A 7508-nucleotide genomic window follows, 5' to 3' on the forward strand; every position below is an offset into this window, starting at 1 on the left:
AAATGTAAGAGTATTGTAAATGTAATCGCTCTCGTAGCGATCTCTAGTTATTTATTCTATCTTGCGGCCGGTTCGCGGCCCGGTGGTTGGGGACCACTGCTCTAAAGCAATAACAATTCCTAACTCTACACTTTAAGATTTGAAATAGTTGGCTGTAACTTAATTGTAAAAAAGCACTATAAATATAAACAATAAATGTGCTGGATATGGTTTGCATATGACTTGTTGCCATTTCAGCTTATCTTTACAGTAATTTATGCAATTGTACATTTACATTTTTGGCATTTAGCAGATGCTTATCCAGAGCGACTTACAATAGTGCTTCCACTGTAAGCAAGTAACTTCGGTCAGGAAGAATTTTGACATCTTGCTGGGGTGCTTAGGTGGCACAGTGGTCAAATGAGTTAACTCACCAATGCTGAGATCTTGAGCTCTTGAGTTTAAATCTCAGCTGTACTATCAACCTGGTCAGACATCCAACAATCAAAATTGGCTGTGTCAGTATGGTCAACAGAGTTTTATTTCTGCAAACATGAGAGGGGTGGGGAACTCATGAAGTGGCATAATGTATCTCGCTATCTCACAGTTCTCTGTGAGATGGATCTCTTTCTTGAAGGTAAATAAGTAATGAAGTGAAAAAACTAAACAATGATGTGATTTCAAACAGGTGATGTCAACAGGTGATTGTAATCATGGTTTGGTACAACAGCAGCATCCAGGAAAGGCTGAGTCTTTGATGAGCAAAGATTACCAGAGGATCTCCAGTTTGTCAACAAATGTGTGAGAAAATGATTGAAATGTTTAAAAACAATGTACCTCAAAGAAAGATTAGAAGGGATTTGCATATTTCTTCCTCTACAGTGCATAATATCATCAAATCATTCATATCATCAAGGAATCAGGGAATCAGGAGGAATTTCAGTGCGTAAAGGACAAGGGTGCAAGCTTAAGCTGAACGCCCATAATCTTCAATCTCTCAGACAGCACTGCATCAAGAACCACCACTCAGCAATAGCTGATATAACCACATGGGTGAGGGATTACTTTGGCAAACCTTTGTCCAGCACTACAATACGGAGTTACATGCACAAATGCCACTTAAAACTTTACTGTGGTTTTTTTTTATTATTTGCATTTTCCATGCTGTCCCAACTTTTTCTGATTTGGGGTTGTATTAAGTTTTGGCATTTGTGTCACATCAATTGCCAACAGTAATATACAATTAATTTTTTTTCAATACATGATATGTTTTTCAGTTTTGATCTGTAATCTTGTGGTTACAGCTTGGGGAAGGTCCTGTCCTGTACAAACATGACTGTGCCCAGTGTTTTTAAAGACATGGTTTAACAAGTTTGGTTTGGAGAAACTCAGGTGGCATGCACCAGACTGTGCCTGTCCTCACAAATGTTTTTTTTTTCTTATCTCAGACAAATGTGACGGAATTGCCTCAAATTTCCACAGATGCAATATAAGTCTTTCCAAAAGCATGAAGGTGGTTGTAGACACAAACAGGCTTGGCAACTTCATAATCATTTTCATAATTTTGAAATAGGAAATGTATCGAGCTCATATTAAGGAGTGCACATACTGTATATTTTGGTTATTTTGCAGAGTGACCAAAATACACCGATCGGCCATAACATTAAAACCACCTCCTTGTTTCTACACTCACTGTCCATTTTATCAGCTCCACTTACCATATAGAAGCACTTTGTAGTTCTACAATTACTGACTGTAGTTCATCTGTTTCTCTACATGCTTTGTTAGCCTCTTTTCATTCTGTTCTTCAATGGTCAGGACTCTCCCAGAACCACTACAGAGTAGGTATTATTTGGGTGGTGGATCATTCTTAGCACTGCAGTGACAATGACGTGGTGGTGGTGTGTTAGTGTGTTGTGCTGGTATGAGTGGACAACAGTGCTAATGAAATTTGTGACCACTGATGAAGGTCTAGAAGATGACCAACTCAAACAGCAGCAATAGATGAGCGATCGTCTCTGACTTTATGTCTACAAGGAGGACCAACCAGGTAGGAGTGTCTAATAGAGTGGACAGTGAGTGGACACGGTATTTAAAATCTCCAGCAGCGCTGCTGTGTCTGATCCACTCATACAAGCACAACACACACTAACACACCACCACCAAGTCATTGTCACTGCAGTGCTGAGAATGATCCACCACCCAAATAATACCTGCTCTGTGGTGGTCCTGTTGGGGTCCTGACCATTGAAGAACAGGGTGAAAGCAGGCTAAAAATGCATGTAGAGAAACAAATGGACTACAGTCAATAATTGTAGAACTTTAAAGTGCTTCTATATGGTAAGTGGAGCTGATAAAATGGACAGTGAGTGTAGAAACAAGGAGGTGGTTTTAATGTTATGACTGATCAGTGTATAGAACTTTTGTGATTTTTATTGATGTTAAGACTCATGAGGATTCCTAGTAGTGGAGCAGCACAAAACACCAATCCATTTATTTCTGAGTGAATTCTGAAAGCTCCTCTGCTGCCATTAAATTAAAGTAAAATGAGAAAGGACAAAGCTTTTATGAACACTGGAGAGCATTTAATAAGTAGTCAGTGACTTTTCTTAATAAGCCTCCAATTGCCATGGTTACAAGGGCCAGTAAAGTCACTTAATATTTGTTCCTTTGTTACAAAATAATTATATATAGTGTCTAAAAAGCATGCATCCTTTTACCCTTTTCTTTCACCTTAATTACTGTAGTATATTTCACTCGGGTTCCATTATAAAAGGAGCTTTCTTACATTAAGGCATTAGTGAATGCAGGGTAGTTATTATTATTGTTATTAATAATAATAATTTTGTTAAATGGGGCAACAGCAATATGGAAAAAATATCTCAAAATAAAATAAACTTACAGTTACAACTAGTAAATATAAAATAGCAATAAATCGCCTAATATTTGGGAATAAAATAAAAAAAATTTGTGAATTTTTTTTTTGTTTGTAGACCTCCTGTGTGAAAAAAGAGGAGCACACACAAGTAAAACATACACAAAGTTTAATGTTAATAAAATAAGATAAGCAGAGTAAAATTCATACAGAAATATTTGGCTGGAAATGAATTGAATAAGACATCTAATGAAAGTCTTTTATGACAAACGTAATGAACATGAATGGTGCTATACAACCCCAAATCAGAAAAAGTTGGGACATTATAGAAAATGCAAATATTTACTTTGACTTTTATTTTTTTGCAGAAAGTATGAACCCAAGATACTTAATGTTTTGTTTTGTCAACTTTATTTCATTTGTTAATACGCATCCATTTGTGCATTTCAGGTCTGCACCAGATTCCAAAATATGTTGGGATGGTAAAGCATTTACCACTTTGTATTGTTGCCATTCCCTCTCACAACACTTAAAAAAATATTTTGGCACTAAGGATACCAATCTATTAAGTGTTTCAGGATTTATTTTGCCCAATTTCCCCTGCAAATGTGTCTTAAGGTGTGCAACAGATTGGGATTGTTGTCCACACATTTTCTGTTAGAGACAAATTAGGACTGCAGACAGGCCAGTTTAACACCTGTACATCTTTCTTCCACAGCCATGCCTTATTAATGACTGCAGCATGTAGTCCTTAAAAAAATCAAAAAAATACAAAAATAAATAAATAAAAAAGATCTGAAATACTGATTCATGTGACCAGCCCTCCCAGCCCAGAGAACTTGACACTGCTTTTGGATATGGTTAACCTGAGGCTTCTTTTTTGCAAAATAAAGTTTAAAGTTAATCCCTTGCCCATGTGGTTAAATCACCTATTGATAAATGATGGTTCTTGATGCAGTGCCATCTGATGCATTTAATAACAAACTGTTGTTTAACAAAAAATGATGATGATAGTTCAGCGTTAGAAATGCATCCAGCAAATAGCACAGAGAAAGTTATCACATAAACATAACAGCTTGTTTTTTAGCTAAATATATGTATGTATGTATGTATGTATGTATGTACAGTGGGGCCAAAAAGTAATTAGTCAGCCACTGATTGTGCAAGTTCTCCTACTTAGAAAGATGAGAGAGGTCTGTAATTTTCATCATAGGTACACTTCAACTATGAGAGACAAAATGAGAAAAAAAAATCCAGGAAATCACATTGTAGGATTTTTAAAGAATTTATTTGTAAATTATGGTGGAAAATAAGTATTTGTTCAATAACAAACAAGCAAGATTTCTGGCTCTCACAGACCTGTAACTTCTTCTTTAAGAAGCTCTTCTGTCCTCCACTCGTTACCTGTATTAATGGCACCTGTTTGACCTCGTTATCTGTATAAAAGACACCTGTCCACAGCCTGAAACAGTCAGACTCCAAACTCAACCATGGCCAAAACCAAAGAGCTGTCGAAGGACACCAGGAAGAAAATTGTAGACCAGCACCAGGCTGGGAAGAGTGAATCTACAATAGTCAAGCAGGTTGGTGTGAATAAATCAACTGTGGGAGCAATTGTAAGAAAATGGAAGACATACAAGACCATTGATAATCTCCCTCGATCCCGTGGGGTCAAAATGATCATGAGAACGGTAAGCAAAATATCCCAGAACTACATGGAGGGACCTGATGAATGACCTGCAGAGAGCTGGGACCAAAGTAACAAAGGCTACCATCAGTAACACACTACACCGAGAGGGACTCAAATCCTGCAGTACCAGGCGTGTCCCCCTGCTTAAGCCAGTACATGTCCAGGCCCGTCTGAAGTTTGCCAGAGAGCTTATGGATGATCCAGAAGAGGATTGGGAGAATATCATGTGGTCAGATGAAACCAAAATGGAACTTTTTGGTAAAAACTCAACTCGTCGTGTTTGGAGGAAGAAGAATGCTGAGTAAACACCATACCTACTGTGAAGCATGGGGGTGGAAACATCATTCTTTGGGGCTGTTTTTCTGCAAAGGGGACAGGACGACTGATCCGTGTTAAGGGAAGAATGAACGGGGCCATGTATCGTGAGATTTTAAGCCAAAACCTCCTTCCATCAGTGAGAGCATTGAAGATGGAACGTGGCTGGGTCTTCCAACATGACAATGATCCCAAACACACCGCTCGGGCAACGAAGGAGTGGCTCCGTAAAAAGCATTTCAAGGTCCTGGAGTGGCCTAGCCAGTCTCCAGACCTCAACCCCATAGAAAATTTGTGTAGGGAGTTGAAAGTCTGTGTTGCCCAGCGACAGCCCCAAAACATCACTGCTCTAGAGGAGATCTGCATGGTGGAATGGGCCAAAATACCAGCTACAGTGTGTGCAAACCTGGTGAAGACTTACAGGAAACGTTTCACCTCTGTCATTGCCAACAAAGGTTATGTTACAAAGTATTGAGTTGAACTTTTGTTATTGACCAAATACTTATTTTCCACCATAATTTACAAATAAATTCTTTAAAAATCCTACAATGTGATTTCCTGGATTTTTTTTTCTCATTTTGTCTCTCATAGTTGAAGTGTACCTATGATGAAAATTACAGACCTCTCTCATCTTTCTAAGTAGGAGAACTTGCATAATCAGTGGCTGACTAAATACTTTTTGGCCCCACTGTATGCATGTATACAGTATTCCTCTACTGAGTGAATAAATAAAGGGTAAGTATATATACACAGATCAGGCATAACATTATGACCACTGACAGGTTAAGTGAATTACACCGATTATCTCTTTTATCCTCAAAGTTGATGTGTTAGAAGCAAGAAAAATGGGCGAGCGTAAGGGTTTCAGCGAGTTTGACAATGGCCAAATTGTGATGTCTAGACGACTGGGTCAGAGCATCTCCAAAACTGCAGCTCTTGTGGAGTGTTCCCAGTCTGCAGTGGTCAGTATCTATCAAAAGTGGTCCAAGGAAGGAACAGTGGTAAACCAGCAACAGGGACATGGACGGCCAAGGCTCACTGATGCACGTGGGGAGCGAAGGCTGGCCCGTGTGGTCCGATCCAACAGACGAGCTACTGTAGCTCAAATTGTTGGTTAGTGCTGGTTCTGATAGAAAGGTGTTAGAATACACAGTGCATCGCAGTTGCAGGGCTGTTTTGGCAGCAAAAGGGGGACCAACACAATATTAGAAAGGTGGTCATAATGTTATGTAACATTAAGTTCTCCTACTTAGAAAGATGAGAGAGGTCTGTAATTTTCATCATAGGTACACTTCAACTATGAGAGACAGAATGAGAAAAAAAAAATCCAGGAAATCACATTGTAGGATTTTTAAAGAATTTATTTGTAAATTATGGTGGAAAATAAGTATTTGGTCAATAACAAAAGTTCAACTCAATACTTTGTAACATAACCTTTGTTGGCAATGACAGAGGTGAAACGTTTCCTGTAAGTCTTCACCAGGTTTGCACACACTGTAGCTGGTATTTTGGCCCATTCCTCCATGCAGATCTCCTCTAGAGCAGTGATGTTTTTGGGCTGTCGCTTGGCAACACGGACTTTCAACTCCCTCCACAAATTTTCTATGGGGTTGAGGTCTGGAGACTGGCTAGGCCACTCCAGGACCTTGAAATGCTTTTTACGGAGCCACTCCTTCGTTGCCCGAGCGGTGTGTTTGGGATCATTGTCATGCTGGAAGACCCAGCCACGTTCCATCTTCAATGCTCTCACTGATGGAAGGAGGTTTTGGCTTAAAATCTCACGATACATGGCCCCGTTCATTCTTCCCTCAACACGGATCAGTCGTCCTGTCCCCTTTGCAGAAAAAAAGCCCCAAAGCATGATGTTTCCACCCCCATGCTTCACAGTAGGTATGGTGTTCTTGGGATGCAACTCAGCATTCTTCTTCCTCCAAACACGACGAGTTGAGTTTTTACCAAAAAGTTCCATTTTGGTTTCATCTGACCACATGATATTCTCCCAATCCTCTTCTGGATCATCCATATGCTCTCTGGCAAACTTCAGATGGGCCTGGACATGTACTGGCTTAAGCAGGGGGACACGTCTGGCACTGCAGGATTTGAGTCCCTTTCGGTGTAGTGTGTTACTGATGGTAGCCTTTGTTACTTTGGTCCCAGCTCTCTGCAGGTCATTCATCCCTCCGTGTAGTTCTGGGATTTTTGCTCACCGTTCTCATGATCATTTTGACCCCACGGGATGAGATCTTGCATGGGGCCCCAGATCGAGGGAGATTATCAATGGTCTTGTATGTCTTCCATTTTCTTACAATTGCTCCCACAGTTGATTTATTCAGACCAACCTGCTTGCCTATTGTAGATTCACTCTTCCCAGCCTGGTGCAGGTCTACAATTTTCTTCCTGGTGTCCTTCGACAGCTCTTTGGTCTTGGCCATGGTTGAGTTTGGAGTCTGACTGTTTGAGGCTGTGGACAGGTGTCTTTTATACAGATAACGAGGTCAAACAGGTGCCATTAATACACGTAACGAGTGGAGGACAGAAGAGCTTCTTAAAGAATAAGTTACAGGTCTGTGAGAGCCAGAAATCTTGCTTGTTTGTGGGTGACCAAATACTTATTTTCCACCATAATTTACAAATAAATTCTTTAAAAAT

This window comes from Trichomycterus rosablanca, chromosome 5 (assembly GCF_030014385.1).
Source record: "Trichomycterus rosablanca isolate fTriRos1 chromosome 5, fTriRos1.hap1, whole genome shotgun sequence".
Taxonomy (NCBI): Eukaryota; Metazoa; Chordata; class Actinopteri; order Siluriformes; family Trichomycteridae; genus Trichomycterus; species Trichomycterus rosablanca.